Source organism: Lissotriton helveticus, chromosome 9 (genome assembly GCF_964261635.1).
Source record: "Lissotriton helveticus chromosome 9, aLisHel1.1, whole genome shotgun sequence".
NCBI lineage: Eukaryota > Metazoa > Chordata > Amphibia > Caudata > Salamandridae > Lissotriton > Lissotriton helveticus.
In genome coordinates this window covers 32,087,895-32,106,175 of record NC_136070.1, presented here as the reverse complement: position 1 = coordinate 32,106,175, position 18,281 = coordinate 32,087,895, and the positions used below count along the sequence as shown (strand labels likewise).

Below are 18,281 nucleotides of genomic sequence, written 5' to 3'. Positions count from 1 at the left end.
CTCCAGACTGCCATTGTGGCTCATGTGAAGCGCTGCCCGGGCGTGCCGCCATGGACACTGGGCGGAGGACCTCCGTGTATGAGAAGGGAGGCCGCTGACTCCGGAGGGTCCTTCACCCCAGCGCGCAAGTACTATGTTTTGGGAAGGGTTCAGGCACTCTGCTGAGTTGGGGGGGCGGGCAGTTCTTAGTCCGTTGAGCAGGGGGGCAGGGAGGGGGGGAGTTGGGGGATGGGGGGTTCTGCATTTTAAGACCTGTTCTATTGGTATAGATTGGACATATATGGCATGTTCGCACCACATAGCAGGGATCAGGCACAACAGTCGAGCTCAGTTGGGGCGACACAATGATACATCCACGCACGGCACCTATGGCACACACAACGCGAATTGAGACGGAGAGGGAGGATCAGGGACTGAAGCGGGTATCACCATTGTGCATTATGACATGGAATGTACGGGGATTGGGGGACAAGATTAAGCGGGGACTGGTACTACAGAGTATAAGACGTTTTAATACAGCCTTGGTCCTATTGCAAGAAACACACTTAACGGGCACAGCTACACGGGCCTTGGATAGGAAAGGATACAGTATGATCGCCCATTCAGAATTCACGAAGGGGTCCCGTGGCACGGGAATCCTCATGCACCGTTCATCAGGGTTCATTGTTCAATCCACAAAAACAGACACACAGGGTCGTTTTGCAGCTGCACATGGTCAATGGGAGGGGAGGCCGCTGAATGTAGTCTCGGTATATGTTCCGCCGGCACTGCATGCAGTGGCTCTCCCTGAATTGGGGAAGTTTCTGCTAGAGCTACCGGAAGGAGATCTTGTCTTGGGGGGGGGACTTTAACACTGTGGCACACAACACACATGATAGATTCCCGGTACGAACTCAAACACCCGGGCCCTCACGCCTGCATGGCTTCTTGGAGGCACAAGGTTTGGTGGACCTATGGAGACAATTACACCCGGGGGCTCGGCAGTATACCTACCACTCGGCGGTCCATGACAGCCTGTCACGGATTGACTATTTCCTAACACTAGGACACGGCCTCCTCACTATCGATGACGTACAAATTAGACCTAAGGGTATTTCAGACCACTCTCCGCTAACACTGACTCTCTCCAACCCTGAAAGGACAAGAAAACGTATCTTCCCGATTTACCTGGGGTACCTTCAAATACCACCGATAACCAAAACACTGAAGGAGGGAACGAGGTCGTATTTTAACGAAAACGAGGGGACGGTAGAGTCTCCCACTATCCTATGGGAGGCCTATAAAACGGTTCTTCGGGGGCTAGCTATCTCAGCGATTGCGCGACATAAACATACACAAAAACAATAACTTTTAGACCTCGAAAACAAATTGGACAAGGCCAATAGAGACCATGAGGACGACCCGACGATGACCACACGACACGCACTCCAACTGTGCCAGCAGAGTCACTCTGACCATATACGCAGCAGGGTGGTAAATGATATAACGACCACGAAACACAGACTGTATGATGTGGGCGACAAGGCGGGTAGACTCCTGGCCTGGTTGGACAGGAAAAGGGATGGACAAAGGGCCATATTACATCTAAGAGATCATACGGGTGTGTTGCAGACCCACCCATCACTGATAGTTGAGCTCCTAGCGGATCATTTTCAGGCAGTATACACCCCCGATACCGAGGTGACTCGAGGGATGGCGGAGACATCTCTCGTAGACATACCCACTCGCGCCTTATCGCAGGCCAGCATCGATGACCTAGAAGTAGACTTAACCGCTGAGGAGATTCAAATAGCTATAACAGCATTACACTCAGGGAAAGCCGTAGGACCTAACGGAATACCGATAGAATGGTACAAGACATTGTCAGAAACGCTCTCCACACCCCTATGCAACATGTTTAAGGATAGCCTAGAGCAGGGACAACTGCCACCCGACCAGCGAGCGGCGACTATAGTGACGATCCCAAAACCCGGCAAGCCACCGGAGGACTGTGGCTCATACCGCCCAATCTCCCTCCTCAACGCCGAGAACAAAATCTTAGCGAAACTACTGGCAAATAGGCTACAGCCCCATTTGGTGCATCTAATACACCCGGACCAGTCAGGGTTTATGCCACATAGAAGCACGGCGATGAACCTCAGGCGGCTGCATGGGGTGATGGCACGGGCTCCGCTGTTAACGGAGCCGGCGGCAATCCTCTCACTGGACGCCAAAATGGCATTTGATCTGGTAGAATGGCACTATCTTTTCGCAGTTTTGGAACACATGGGTTTCGGCCCGAAATTCATAGCATGGATTAAGCTGCTGTACCAAAAACCGACGGCGCGAGTGACGGCAAATGGCCGTATCTCAAGAGAAATATTGTTGAGGAGGGGTACGAGACAAGGCTGCCCGCTCTCACCGCTACTGTTCGCCCTGGTCCTGGAACCTTTAGCTACTGTCATTAGGACTACTCGGTTGCTACGAGGAGTGCAGTGGGGTGATGGTTGGGAGGAAAGAGTCTCATTATATGCCGATGACATGTTAATCTACCTGATGGATTTACCGACGGGGGTGCCGGCACTGCTGGCAGTGTGTGAGAGACATGGGCTGACCTCGGGTTATAAAATAAACTGGGCGAAATCAGTGCTCTACATGATACACGGCGCACCACCGGTTCTGTCCGCTGACTGTCCATTGCTAGTGGGAGACGTCTCTTTCAAGTATCTGGGGATCCATATTACACGAGATCACGATACATTTCAAGAACTGAACTTGCGACCACTGCTCGAGAGACTGAAATCAGACGTGCGGCACTGGAAGACTCTCCCCCTGACTTTGCTAGGCAGGGCAGCACTGTTCAAAATGATGGCACTGCCCCGCTTCCTTTACGTCTTGGAAAATACACCGGCGACGGTTCCACCACCATTTTTCAGACAAGTCTCGGCGCAGCTGTCAGGCCTGTTATGGGGTAACAAACCAGCGAGAGTGGCACATCTAAAGTTGATCAGGGATTGGTATAGTGGAGGGATAGCTCTCCCAAACCTGGAACTGTACTACTGGGCGGCGCACCTTAAGGTGATCAACCAATGGTTACATGGGCCACGTGATGACCCGGCATTCGTGGCGGATAGGCAGCAACTAGGCAATGCCACCCTTTTGGCTCCGCTCTATAACAAAGGGATGATTAGGAAACTGAGAGGCCCCACTAGGCATGCCGTGACAATATGGCATAGAGCCCAGACGCGACTGAAATGGGAGGGTGTGATTACACGCATGACACCTTTATGGGACTCCAAAGTCTTGGGTAATCTAAGGAATAGCAAGGGCTTTGACCAGTGGGACACCATAGGGATCTCCACGGTTGGGGACATGTGGACAAGGGGTGGAGTGGTGCCATTTGAGACCCTCAGGGAACAATACGAGTTGAGAGTTACTGAGACCTACCGTTACATACAGATCCAGCACGCATTAATGGCGGCATTAGAACCTGGGATGACGATCCCGGAGTCGGCTCCGTTAGACCGACTATTGACAGAATACATGGAGGCTAAGGCCACTTCTCTCACTTACCGTAAATTAATAAATAACATGCCAGACCCGCTGCAAAAACTAAAAGAAACTTGGGAGGAGGAGCTAGGTGAACTGAATGAGGAGAGTTGGAATGCCACACTGGCATCCCCCAGGGAGGCCGGCATATCGACACGATTTCGGTTGGTGCAGTTTAAAATACTGCACCGAGTCTATTATACACGTGTTATGCTACACAAAATACATAGAGCTGATCACCCACACTGCCTGAGACAATGCGGAGCACAGGGTACACTATTTCACACTTTGTGGGAATGCCCTAACATCATGGTTTACTGGCGGAGGATAACACGCACGATGGCTCAAACCTTACAAATCCCCATCACACCTGACCCCAGGATCTGCTTATTGAATGTATGGGGCCCGAACAACTTGACGACATATGGGAGACAATGGGTAGTTGTCGGAATGATGTTGGCGAAGCGCGACATAGCGCAGAAATGGGGTGCACTGGAAACACCTACCCTGACACAATGGTGTAGGAATATGGACATGGTAATGATAACGGAGAGGGCAGTGTATCAACAAAGGTCTAACCCACGTAAATGGAATAAAATATGGCTCTCATGGAACACATATAGGGGGGAAATATGCGAGCCTCTACCAGAAGGAGAAGAAATAGATGGTGAGGGGGAGGATGAAGAAATAGAATAGGGGAGGAAAGGGAGGAGAGTTGATGCTTGGCGTGGGAACGCTATAAAATGAACACGACCTCTTGCCAAGGCCACGGATTACGTAGGTCGTAGTCTGATACACACATAATGTGGAGTAGTTCCTAATTAAGGCGATGATGTCTATGATGGTCAATGCCAAATATCCATTCAATGAAGTTCTCAGTTCCTAGTTAATGCAATAAAATGAAAGTTGCGATATCGGAGGAGCGTGGCTGAATGTTGAAGCTACACTTAAGAATGTATATGAATGTAACCTTGATAACGAATATGCAACAATAAAAACAAGTTTAAAAAAAAAAAAAAACAAGTAACTTGTGCAACTAGCAAGAATTGTTAACCATGAGTACTGTCTCTGGTAGTTAGAAATTGGGATGGATCACTTAGATTAACCTAATGTAAGCATCCCAGTCTTCTGCTTATGAATCCGTGCTCCTAGTTTATACTGCCTCTATTGTAAGGATGTACTCTAGCATAATGCTAGTTGTAGCTACAGATGTGGTGAAGTGGAGATGGAGCTTTGCAAGGTGGTTAAGAAACTGGTACAGGACGGTGGCAGATTTAATGTGAGCCTGTCTTGGGCCAACAATTGTGGTTGAATCTTTCTTCCCCTAGTGCATGCCCTTGAGGCTCTAACCACAGTTCCTCATTTAGGAACAAGTTTGATTCTCCAAGCAGCTTCTTTCTTTCCTATTGATGCACCAAAGAGCAACCTTTGTTAAAAAGAGATAGCATAAGTTTCTGTTCTACACATTTTCTCCCCTTGCATGAAGTAACACAATTTAGAGTCTTGTATTAAAAGGCTATAGGCATCAACTCTGAGTTATAGCATTACAGACAATCTCTAACTAAAACATTGCTCATACAAGTCCCAAGTTGTCTGTTCCGTACTGATGAGGCTCATTTCCTTCTCTCTCTTTGTTGCAGGTCGATGCTTTCAGATGCCTGTCTAACTACCATCCGTCCTATGTTCTGCCGGTGTTCCTGACCTCTGCTGGCTACCCCTCTGCAAGTGCTTAACATGAAATAGCACCAAAGTCCCCTCAAGGTACACTTAAGCTTATGGGTTTACGGTTGGTGTTTTTGCTGACTGCATTGGCAATGTTGGTTAAAAAGAAAGGAACATATTGGCTTTTAAAACACTGGCCTATTCTCCCATCTTTGAGGTCTTAGTGATTTCTGAGTATTTGAAAGCGACGAGTTAAAGAAAATCTAGTTTGTTATCACATCAGTGTTTGTAAAAGTGTTCTTGCCATTCCAGTGTAAATTGGAGAGGTTGATAGATCTCCGATGTCCAGCATTTGCAAACTAAGACGGTGCCTATCACGGTACAATCCGCTGTCCAAAGAAGTGCTTACTGGGAGGGGGAGTATCATGGAGTACTTTTGCAGAGTGAGTGGATGTTGAGCAGCGAGCAAAAGAGATCTGCAAGAATGAATAGGTGAAGGTGTGCATTTTATGAGAGACCGATGCTGATCATTGTAGGTGGTAGGAAGTTCGGGTGGAGCGTGACCAGAGATTGGTAGCGGAGTATGGTAAGTCTACAGAACTGAACTTTGCGAATTTCGACAGTTTGTGGGTTATTTGTTGGGCTCCTGGTTTTATATTTATCTTTTAACATTTGTCTGTATTTATCCACATTTATTTTTGGCCTTATTGGTATTTGTCCATATGTGTTTTGGGAATTAAATGAGTCCTAAAATGTTAAATTGGATATTTCCACATTAATTTAACCCATACTTTGCCTGTCCTGTTTTAGCAAATATGACAACACATTACACCCACAGGTAAATATTGGGATTATATGCAAATAAATGGCAGTGTTTAAGGAAATCGGTCATCCTGTTTTTGAACTCCTCAGTATATCCGCTCAGTTGTTGGCCTGGAATTCATGAAGGACAGCAAGGAGTTACAAGAAAAACAATTCACTTAAGTTTTCCACCTTTAAAAAGAGAGACCGGAAACAGTGTTTTCTGTCTGTAGTTCAGTAAAAACTGAAAACTGGAGCCTTAGTTATTTGATGTGAGAGAAGGTCATAGTTCTGGCTCTGTATCCCAGTGTTAAATGTCCTAACACCTGTCAACCAGTGCCTTAGACCTACCAGTGCCCTCGTTCACCAGTCTGTCATTCCTAGAGTACTGGAGATCATCTCAGGTCAGAAAGTGAGTGGGCTTCCTCCATCTGACTGTATTTCTTCCACTTGTCTTTTGTTCCTTCCGTAACATTGCCCACTATGTTGTTTAGTCCTCCATCTCCTCCTAGTCCACTCCCGGATGTTACCATCAAATGCGTCTTAACCGAGCCTTCCTTTACTTCGCAAGTCGTTACAATGACTTGCCTTGGGGAAAGCGCTAGCCTTTGGATTGGTAGAATTTACTATTCAAACTCCAGTCGGGAAAGTGTTGGACTTAAAGTACTATATCAGTCCAACACTTGCCTGGTAAAAGAATGCGTTGTAAAGACGTATTCCTGTTTTGGAATGCAGCGTTAAGGCATAGCGTGGTCCGAGCCGTGATATAAAGGGTGTTTGCCCTCCCTGAGCCCGATGACACGCCAGCAAACTTGTGCCTATTCATTGAAACCTTCGTTTTATGTTGTGCTCCAGCACCGTGACTAGATTCAGGATTATCCTTGTATTGTTGCACTGACTCCTTCCTGTGTGTGATCTCAAACAATTTGATTTGTGCTGCCATATTACTCACATTCATGCTCTATAAACGCTGCCAGAAGTAGATAGTAAGGACCTCATATTGATGTAATGGGTAAGAAACAAGATGTTTAAAAAAGTCTGCTTCATGCTGCCATTAAGTTGGTGAAGAACCTCTAGGTAGTGGTAGTTTAAAGCTCAGAAGGGTGTGAATGATTGTTTCAAGACTGGCTGCACACTGGAGTGAGTGCATCTGTTGTGTAAGAGCATTGGACATGAGCTTATGTAAGAAGCTGCGAGAAGTAGTCTGCAATAACTCTGCTTGTGAGCTTGGAGTTGTGCCTAAATGGCCGTCTTAGCAGAAAAGAAGCAGGAATTGACTTTTAATGTAGAGGATTTCTGGTCTGTTTTCTGTATGTTCAACTTCTGTTGATGGTATCCAGGAGGAATCTACCTAGAGACCATCCATGATTTGGCTGCATGGTAAGGAAAAGGCAGTCGTGAAATAAAGCTACATGCCTTGGTCTGCACTTGTTTGAGATTTCATTGTTTCTTTGCTGCTTAGTCATTTGAATAGGATGTTGGTCAATTGGTGGAGAATGTTTCCATGGCTGATCTGACCGCTTTAATGGATACTTCTTGCCACAGATTCCTCACCATTTAAATTTCCAAAGGCACCTGCTTTTATCCAGACATTTTGTCTGCAATAACTCACACGTGCAGTCACACGGTGCTGCCTTGGTGGTTTACTCTCACTTTTGCTTTGTCACCCATAAGCAATACAGTCAATGGTGTGATGACAAACTATACACCTCCAAACATAAAATTATTGTGACCAGTGAAATTAAAATGATTAGAAACCTACTTATCACACCCCTGAATGTTTTTGGTAATGTTGCAATAATATTTGAGGTTTTTCATAAGAGTAGTGTTTGTAGGTAGGCCACGGAAGGAGTTTGTTTCTGGTTGGCCAAGTAGATCGGAGTAAATTAAGATGTAGAACTCATTTAACTGACCCGTCCATGTAATCTGAATTACTTTATGCGATCATCCTGGGTGCTTCTTTTGATTTGCGATCTAAACAAACATTAATTTAAATATCGATGTGTATAGTTATTGGGTAAAGATGAGGCATTGACTCGCCAAGCAGTGTCTTTGGGTTAAAAATGGCACTTGATTATAGAAAATTTGCCTTTATTTTTCAGGAGCATATGAAGTTTTAAGACCTATATTATGGATGTATTAAGACTTGTAAATGTATCTACCGGTTTGTTTAGCAGACATCAACCCTTTATCATAATTTAAGCTGATGCAGGTATTCTGTGCAAATCCAGAACTAAGCGTGGGATTATGGGACCTTAGTATATAGGGACTGGGTTAACCTACTACCTTGGTGTCCATGAGCTTGGGACCAACTAGCTATAGTCTCACTTGCCCTCCTACTCACTCACAGAGGAACAAGTGATTAGACACCCCAGAACACAACACTCCCGACTCTCAGGAATCGCGGCTGCGAGATTCACCCTTTCGCTTACGGTCTTATACTCCGCCACAAAAAGATCTGACAGACACGAGCAGGTTTAAAATATTTTAACGATTGTGCTCTAGTATGCAATATACGTGTCGCAATCAGCAGAAAATTGCCTAACACAAATATGGTCCGTATAACAATTAGTCCGTAAATCATAAAAGGAGCTGCCACGGTGAATGGCCGCTGTGTGCCTGTTGCTTGGAACCAGGGACCACTCCGCTGCACTCAGAATACTTAAGGCTGATGCTAGCACAACCTTAGTGTGTGGGGTGGCCAAATTTCTTAGTTGGGCCTGGATGATTAGGCTGAAGGCTATTAGTTGACTCAAATTTTAGCTGAATTTTTTTTTCATGTTTAAATTCTCACAAAGCTGTCAAAATTTAATATCTTTTAAAATTATTTATTGTAACATAAATGGTTTTTATTATACTCTTTTTAAAATGTATTTGTTAATGAAATGTGATTTTATATTTTTATGTGCTTTTATGATATTTGGTATATCGAAATAAAGCTTTGATGATGATGATTGGCCGCTTGGCTTAGCCTCCCTCCCCTTGTCTAGAAGCAGAATGAATATATATTAAATCTCTGGGCGGTATTCCCAACCGCTGGATCTGCATGTTTTGTATAGGTGCTAGGGCCTGACCAGACCAGAATAACAAGGGGCATTGTTCGACCTTGTTCACAATGTTCAGACTAAAGCCCAGAATTGAACAAAGTGTCAAAACAGTAGGTTCTATGAGAGTTTGTGTGGCACACGCAAAATTGCCTCTAAGTAACGTGCGCAAAGCAGCGGAGAGTCAGCAACGGGCTCATGCTAACGTAGGGAAGAGGACAATGCCCATAGGAGCCACGTGACAAAGCTTTCTGATTTTCCGACCCTTTGTTAATTCTGGTAAAGTTCCTCAACCTCTTTCCCCCTCAAACCCCCAAGAGTTTCCAATAGTTTCAATACTTGTAAAAATCAAAGGTAGTAATTATATGAACCAGAAAAAAATGTAGGTAGACTTTTTCCAGTACATACACAGAATTTAGTACTTACTGTTTGATTGGTCCACAGACACTGCATGATGTGTACAGGGTGTGATGTTCCTAGGAGTTAGGGCAGGCCGCAACACAACAGTCCTTAAAATTCCAATAAAGCACAAACACCCCTGTTCAAGGGTCATCCTCTAGATTTGCATCTTGAGGTGCATTATACTGGATTTACTCATTGCCCTCAAATCAGCCTCAGTCCCACAGAATGCTTGATCCAGATTGTCACGTAGAATGACACTGGAATTCCCTCTATTGCCCCTAATTAACTGCTACATGAAGGACTTTCTGCTGGACATCCCATCCAGCAAGAACGGTTATGACTGCTGAAATAGGGTCTTTTGCTTTGTGTAAAAGTGCCCAAAATGGAGCTCCCTGAATTCACCTGCTATTAAAAAAACAGAAGTTCTTTCTAGACTGGTTCAACCAACTTCATTCCGGAGGTAGCAGTTAAAAAATGACAGGTGAGTAACTTGCTTTGTGCCACCCTTGGCATCTAAGGTCAAGCCCGTCTGCGCCCGTCCGCGACAGGACGGGGCGCGGGGCCAGGTACCCTGGTCTCATATTATCCCCTACTTTACGCTATGATAGAGAAGAGCTGCTTGCTCTGTGTCCTGAGATCTCCCTTAACTGCATACACTCCATGGAGGTGCTATCACTACATGCTTGTCCTATATGTTCTTTCAAACCTCCCAATCCATCTCGGATGGCTCCTGCTAATAGGAGGGCCAAGGCTGGATTGATTAACTGCCGCTCTCTCGGTAAACACAGTACTCAAGTTTACCATCTACTCGAGGACCAGGAATTTGATATACTATTTCTTACCGAGACATGGCTGGGAGAACTCTCTGATCCTGACATCATAGAGGCTTTGCCCCCTGGCTATTCCCTTGCCAGACTGGATAGGAAGGAGGGCAGGGGGGGGGGTATTGCCATTGCGACTAGAGCTGCTATGCAATGCACCCTTTTGCCTCTGAATATTGATCATTGTGAAGCTGGTGTTTTCACTATAAACATGGGACCGCAAACCTCCCTTTCAGGCATCCTAGTGTATAGACCTCCTGGCAGGATGTACGATTTTATTGCCAACCTGTTGGAGGTCACTGCTCACCATGCGATTAGGAAAAAGAGCTTCCTTGTGCTTGGCGACTTGAATGCCCACTTTGATGACCCCTTAGATAGGGAGGCGAGCGACATTAGGTCCGCTCTCCATTCCCTACAGCTTGATCTTATAAATCAGAACCCCACTCACAGACTTGGGCACCTCCTAGATCCCATCTTCGGTCACCACTCTAGAGTACACTCCTCTACACCGATCCCGGTCCCTTGGTCCGATCATTTTGTCATTCCTTTCTCCATTCAGTCTTCCAAGGATGACCTAAAAAAAGACTCTGAGCAGCGATACCCGCGGCGGAAGTGGAAATCCTTCTCTCGGGCTACCTTCAATGAACACCTCACATTAGGTGGTCCGATAGGAGGCACGGACTGTGAAACTGCATACAGTCACCTACAATCCCGCATTTTAGGCGCCCTTGATAAAACCGCCCCCATTCGTGATGGGAGTAATCCTAAAAATACGAGGAAAACCACTTCATGGTACACTCCTGAACTCCAAACGCTCAAATCTGCTTGCAAAAAGCTGGAGCGTGCATGGCGGGTTAACTTTTGCCCAATGATTAAAATAAAATATAAAAAATTGCAGAGGGAATATTATAGAGAAGTTCGCATCTCTAAAGCCACCCACTATAAAAATCGGATTGATGAGGCAGAGAACTCCTCGAAGGAGCTTTTTAAAATCTTTAAGGAGATCTCTGTACTCTCGACTGATAATAGGTCCGCCAGTGACTCAGTAGACACCTGCAATAGGATTGCGAGATACTTCGCAGGAAAGATCTCGGATATCTACGCAAGCTTCTCTGGAAACCTGACCGCCACTTATGATCTCATGGAAGACAGAGAGGTTAGCCCCACGGACTCATGTCTACACAGTTTCCGGGTCCCCCCACCGGATGTACTGGTAAATGTCTGCCAAAGTGTCAAATCGGGCTCTCCCCGAGATCCGGCCCCTCCTAAAGTTCTGACTGCTAGTTTGGATGTACTTGAGCCCTATTTTAGGCACATCATTCAACTTTCGTTTTCTTCGGCCTCTCTCCCGGGAGACTGGAAGAAGGCTATAGTGCTGCCAATAAAAAAGAAACCAAATGTCAGCCAGGACACACTAGAGAACCTTAGACCTATTTCCCTCCTGCCCTTTCTTGCTAAAGTGACCGAAAAACTAGCCAATATACAGCTCATGGATCATCTAGAGGCTAATAAGGCACTACACAGCTCCCAATCGGGCTTTCGGAAGAATTACTCGACCGAGACGGCCCTCCTGCGAGCGACCGAAACTCTGCGGATTGGGGCAGATGCAGGGCACACAATGGCTCTCATCATGCTAGACCTCAGCGCTGCGTTCGACACTGTGGCTCATTCCATCTTGCTACGGTGTCTGCGCAGTGCTGGGGTCACCAAGGCGGCTCTGGGCTGGCTCAAGGCCTTCCTTTCTGACCGCAGTTTTCAGGTCCAGAGAGGCACGTTTCTCTCGGACAGCATAGCCTTAGAACAGGGGGTGCCCCAGGGCTCTGCCCTGAGTCCCACCCTGTTCAACCTTTACATGGCTCCACTAGCAGAGGTGGTCCAATCATACGGCATAGAATTAGTATCCTATGCCGATGATACCCAACTGCTCATTTCCCTATCACAGGCACCCGTCCTAGCAGCGGCCAATTTTAAAACCTGCATGCAGGCGCTTGCAGGCTGGATGAACCAACACTGCCTGAAGCTCAATGGCTCTAAGACTGAGGTTCTAGTGATAGGGGGCAAGGATGCCAGCTGGACTCAGGATTGGTGGCCCCCCTGCCTTGGCCCTACACCTATCCCGGGCAGGGAGGCAAAAAATCTGGGAGTCTGGGTGGATCCGAAACTTTCTTTTGAGAGCCACGTCAACAAAGTAGCAGGGAAATGCTTTGGGATAATGAAGACCCTTAACCGCACCTTGGACCTTCTGCCCTTGGAGGCTAGACGTACCATGACCCAAGCATTAGTTACTTCCCGCATAGATTATGCTAATGTACTGCTACTGGGGACCACTGAGAAAAACCTAAGACGGCTTCAGGTGCTACAAAATACTGCAGCACGGCTAGTTCTCAGACTCCCCAAAAGAACGGCATCTAAACCCACTCTGGCTACCCTTCACTGGCTTCCTATAAAAAAAGGATCCTATTTAAGGCACTCTTAATCTGCCATAGGATCTTCGTTTCAAAAGCCCCTGAATATCTGAAGGACTTAGCGATCCCCTACCTGCCCACCAGAGCACTCCGCTCCTCGGGCATGGGCCTCCTGAAAGTACCCCGTATAAAGAAGGCCAGAATGGGCGGGCGCTCCTTCCGAGTGTTGGCAGCCAACCAGTGGAACATTCTCCCCAACGAAATTAGGCTGGCCAAGACCGAAACGGTATTTCGGAAACTCCTAAAAACTCATCTGTTCACCTAGTAGTCCGGATACTGCTTTTTCTGTTTCCACCACTCTCTACACAGCGCGGGGACACGCCGGGATGGCGTCACCATGGCGCTTTATAAGCCCCTTTATTATTATTTTTTATTATTAGGAGAGTAGGGTCTGCTTCCTATGGTTACTCCCACTTTTTGCTGTGATTCTCTGGTTTTTCGACTTTAGTGTGGCTGTCGGCCTGCTAATCAGGCCCACGCCCACCTGCTCTCTCTAAATTGATACCATGTACTTTAGGTACATACCAGATTGGTTGCTGGTTCACCCTTGTGAGCCCCTGTATAGAGTACCATAGGTACCCAGGGCATGGGTCCACCCTGGGCCTACCAGGGGCTGCAGCATGTATTGTGCCACCCCTGGCTAGCCTTCCAAACGGACACCACAGGTCGGTTCTTACAGCCTGGTAAGGTGGTGTAATCACCCCTTACTTAGATATAGTATATCTATATACCTATATGCCCATGTAGACACATATTAACCTATAAGGCTGTTCTATGATATAGCCATACCATATACTCTTAAGTGCATTATAATCCTCGCGGTTAATGCTAACTTTGGTTTGCCTTTATCAAAACATGTTGTGTAAGGTGTCAAACACTTTGGAATACTACCCCTCCCCCACCCCCCGCCAGTTCTGGCGGCGGGGGTAGCATTCCACCCTTCTAGATGGAGAAGACATGTAGTTACTGGTTTACCCGGTTAAAGTTACAGAGCCTCAGCATCACAAAATGGATGCTGCTGCCACAGACACGAGTCTGCCCTCCTGCTGCTGGCCGAAACTCCGGCAGGGGAGGCCTGGACAATAGATTTCCTGTCCAGTGAGATGCTGGCACCTCCCCAGACAGGATCTTAGTGTATTGGGGCAGGGAGGGCTGCATTCCGTGAATGCTTTCCAGACACTGCCTGGGGCACACAAGGTGCTCCATGCATTTCCCAGTTCCAACCGATTGCTGGGGCACTCAGCCCCAGCTCTGGCGCAAAACTGGACAAAGGGGAAGGGGTGTAACCACACGCTCCCCAGGTCCACCCATAGGTGGACCTTGAAGTTAGCCCAACCCCTACACTTCCTAGAAGTATAGGAACCCAGTTCCTAGGTCTTTAGATTACTCTGGATGAAACTCTGAAGAAATCCTGGACCTTCGACATTTCATTTCGACTGAAAGACTTAAGAATCTCCCTTGGGGTCAAGGAGTGACCCCCCCCCCCCCCTGTTTAAACAGTCACCAAAGAGGCATCTTTGCCGGTCTGCATTTTCGAGGCTCCCGTCGGATCCCGAAGAATCTGCAACACAGGACACGGGCTTCCAGACGTCTCTGAAGCTGACACGAGTTACCAGCAGAGCCGAGACCTGTAGCTGACATGAGACGTGGGACCGGAACTCCTGGACATCCTGCATTTTTGCAAGTGCACCCACTTCCCGAAGTTGTGCATTGGGGTATTTGAAGCCCCTGCCCGAGCCCCTTTTGCACCGAAGTACAGAGGCCAGCACTCCACGAGTGACCTGTGAGTCCCCTTTCTTCACCACAGCTCGAAAGTCCTTCGCGGTTCCTAGTCCGTTGGCTAGTGAGCCCCCACGAAGGCCAATCCTTTGTTTCTTGAGCTTTCCTGGTTGCTCCAGACGTGCTCGGACTCCCCTCCAAAGGGTGAGTGCCTCAGACCTTGCTGGTCTGCACCGAACCCAATCTTGTCATCTTGCGTGGGTTGCTGTTGCCAAGGCTTCTTGGGTCCAATCCAGATTCTGACGCTGCAGCACTCTACATCCTTCGTGGGACAGATCGAATTCGGCTCCTGGTCATCATAGACTCCTCCTGGTCCTCGTGGCTGAAGAGTCCAGCTTCACCACTTCCACCTGAAAACACCGACTGGCATCTTCCTGTCTACATCCTGGTCACTGGCTAGTGACCCAGACTCTGTCCCCTCTGCTTTCAGGTTCTTCACATCTCCGATCCACCCTTGGATCCACCTGGACACTTTTCCTCTGGTTCTCCTGCAGCATTTCTTTGCAGCTCTCCATTGGAATTGACGACTAAACCCGACACTAAAGACACCTATGCACCCGGCTTCCCTGGGTGAGGTAACACAAGTACTCCAGTGCTCCCGTGGGTCTTGACTCTTGAAGTGTCCTAGTCTAAAAGGGTTCCATCGTAGTTCACCTCTAAGTGCTCTTAATCTTTAAAATTGTAACTTGTTTGTTCTCCATAGAAAGTCAAGTGATTCGCGGCTGTGTTTAGACACTGCACGCGTCCCCCGTGGGTCTCCTGTGTCACTACCTTGGGTGGTTCCTTGTTGCCCCAGCGGTTCTACAGGCCCCAGGCCTGCTTTTTAACCCTCACGTGGTTCTTGTACCACTATTTTAGTATATGGTTTGTGAGGCCCCTAGGGCATAACGTATACTGTGCAATTTATCGTATGCTAATTAAGTTCCTTGTATTGTACTTTTACCTCTGACCTCCTAAAGAGACCAGAGGGGTTGTGTTTAGAATAAATACATATATTTGATATATCCCTTGTATGGTGTACTTTCATTTCGTCATTCAACAGATTATAGACTGGTAAAACTACTTGCTTAACTCGCCTCTAAGTCTTAGCCTGAAGGCTGCTCTCCACAGCTACCACTAGGATAGCTTTCTATAAGGTTCACTTTAAACCTACCATCAATAAGGGTCGTTTGGACTGGTGCAAGGTGCCCACTAGAATAGTGGACATCATATGCCAGGCCAACTTCTCACAAGCCGAAGGACTAATCTTAATAAAAGTTTATTAAAAAAATCCTTTCTAAATTTTGGCAAATCTGACCGCTTGCTGGGGCAGCTTGGTTGAATTGTAGTAAATTGAATAGTCTGCATTCTAGTGGTTTCAGATGAAATACAATCACTGATCTTAACAACTGTTTTGCAGCATGAATCCTTTTCTGGATACACATGCCTTGCATCTATACCGCCATCTAGTGTTTGGGTCCGGAATCGTGGTTTGTCCTTCTGTCTCTCGATTGTAGGTCGAGCCTGGGCAATGCATGTGCTGCTCTGCGAGACATGCTGTATTCATGTTTGGACTTTAATCGTCGCCCATATTTTTTATTGGCTTGTCATTGTCCTTTGTAAACTGTGGCTTTTCATTTATCAATAGGCTTAGTAGTCCCTCCTTAGGACTACTTTGTCTCATTTTGTAACCTCCCATGGCTACACCCCTTGTTACATGTGTTACTCGGTAGGCTTTAATTACAGCCTCAGAGCACTATTTCGTTAAATGGCGGTACACGCTCACAAAGCTTTATTTTTTCCCCATAGCGGCCTGGCCTTTGGTTTATTTGCGGGGCATAACGCAATCAAATGTTTTTTTACCATTTTTTTAGGTCTCACCTGGCGTTAGCAGTGCGCATGCGCTACTCTCACCATGCGAGTGCCTCTTGGAATCGATACGATTCCAGAAGTATACTTGAAGCCCCCCATCTCTTTCCATTGGCTTGCGTCATCGTTTGTTAAATATTGGCGCATGATTAGAAAGCGGGCTTCTCGGTTACCGCCTTGTCCACTTTTAGGACTGCCCATGTGGACAGGCCGAAGCCATCTTTGCTTCTGGCACAGCGCACACTGCATGCACTCGTGAAGTCAGCCCTCCCTTCCTTTTCACGCCTACCCATGCCTCTCTGATCCTCCTCCAGTCCCTCGCTCCGGCCTGGCACAGCGCACACTGTGATGTTCTCGTGAAGTCAACACTCCCGGGACCGGCAGCCCCATGCACTACGACACCTGACGCCTAGCAGCGAGACCGCCTTCATGGGCACATGGCAGCCCGGTGAGGCCAACCTGCTCTTCAGGATGTCCAAGCAGGTAAGGGGGGCTGTGCTGTTTGCCACGGAGAGAGGAGTGGGGTCTGTGTGCGTCTGTGTGTGAAGCGCCGCGCTGCCTGTGCCCGCCGCTGTGCATGCAGCCAGGCAGAGTTTGCAAACCGGCCTTCTGTAGTAGGGGATCTCTGTGTATAGTCATAATCTAGAGAATAGTCCCGCCCATGTGCGTGGACCCCGGAGCAATCAAAAATCTCTTAAATTGTCAAAAAATGCAGAACTGCACAGACACTTAAGAGAGAATTTAAAGACCGATAATGCAGCCTATATCCACAGGCTACATTGTCCAGTACTTCAACTAGAAATTCCACCAAAAACCCACAAACCGCACAGCCTGTCCAGATTTCTCCACAGAGAAAAACTTTCCTTTACCAGCAAAATCGTCTGGAATGATAGAGGAAGGAGTAAACAGACAAGCACCATAGGCTGCCATTATGTGGCTCAGAACAGGATACTGTGCCTTTAAGAGAACTTTCCAGTACACTCAGTATCCCAGAATGCACAGCAGGTCCCTTTTACTTTCAGTTCTTTTTGAAGGCGTAACACGCCAGACCTGTAGCATTCCTTACATGAATATCTTTCTCCACCGGGAAGGAGGGCGGGCGCTTATGACTATAACAGAGATACCCCTACTACAGAACTGGAGTTACAGGACAGAAACTACTCCTTCTGTAGTAGGGGATCTCTGTGTATAGTCATAATCTAGTTAATAGAATGGCAAGCCCATCCCCACACCAAAGCGGCGGTGGAGAGAAGAAAATGCAGAACTGCACAGACACTTAAGAGAGAATTTAAAGACCGATAATGCAGCCTATATCCACAGGCTACACTGTCAGTACTTCAACGTGAAATTCCACCAAAAACCCACAAACAGCACAGCCGTTCCAGATTTCTCTGGAATGATAGAGAGGAAGGAATGGACAGACAAGCCCCATAGGCTGCCATTATGTGGCTCAGAACAGGATACTGTGCCTTTAAGAAAACATTCCAGAACTCTCTCAGTATCCCAGAATGCACAGCAGGTCCTTTTACTTTCAGTTCTTTTTTCCGGCTCCTGCAAGCAGGACCCTGGAGCATTGAGCTCTCCCTTTCAAGGGTTTATTTAGAGATTTTTTCACTTTTCAAGTGTTTGAGTGCTTTCATTGAAGTACTTTGGTGTTTTCTTCCTTGTGTGTGTCTTTGTGCACTCTTTTATTTGTCAAAATGCCTGCTTTGTTTGATAAATGCCCAGAGTGTCTGAGGAAGAAGGCCAAGTCGGACCCACATGAGGTGTGCATTGTCTGCCTTCCCTCATCTCATGTCCCAGAGGAGTGTGGCATTTGCCAGACCTTATCCACCAGGACCCTGAGAGAGGATGAAGATCAGGCTCCAAGGCCTGGAAGATAGACTGAAGGCACAAGGTGGGTCTGGGCATACTCCATCTGCCCATGCTCC

At 47.2% G+C, this 18,281-nt stretch overlaps 1 protein-coding gene across 1 annotated transcript in view; it reads left to right on the top strand.

The window, feature by feature from the left end:
* Nucleotides 1-18,281, top strand: part of G2E3 (G2/M-phase specific E3 ubiquitin protein ligase) — a 326,326-nt gene that overhangs the window by 61,184 nt on the left and 246,861 nt on the right. Inside the window, exon 2 of the mRNA XM_078659417.1 lies at nt 5,169-5,289. The gene's annotated coding sequence lies outside the window, so the exon portion shown is untranslated. The remainder of the gene's footprint in view (nt 1-5,168; nt 5,290-18,281) is intronic.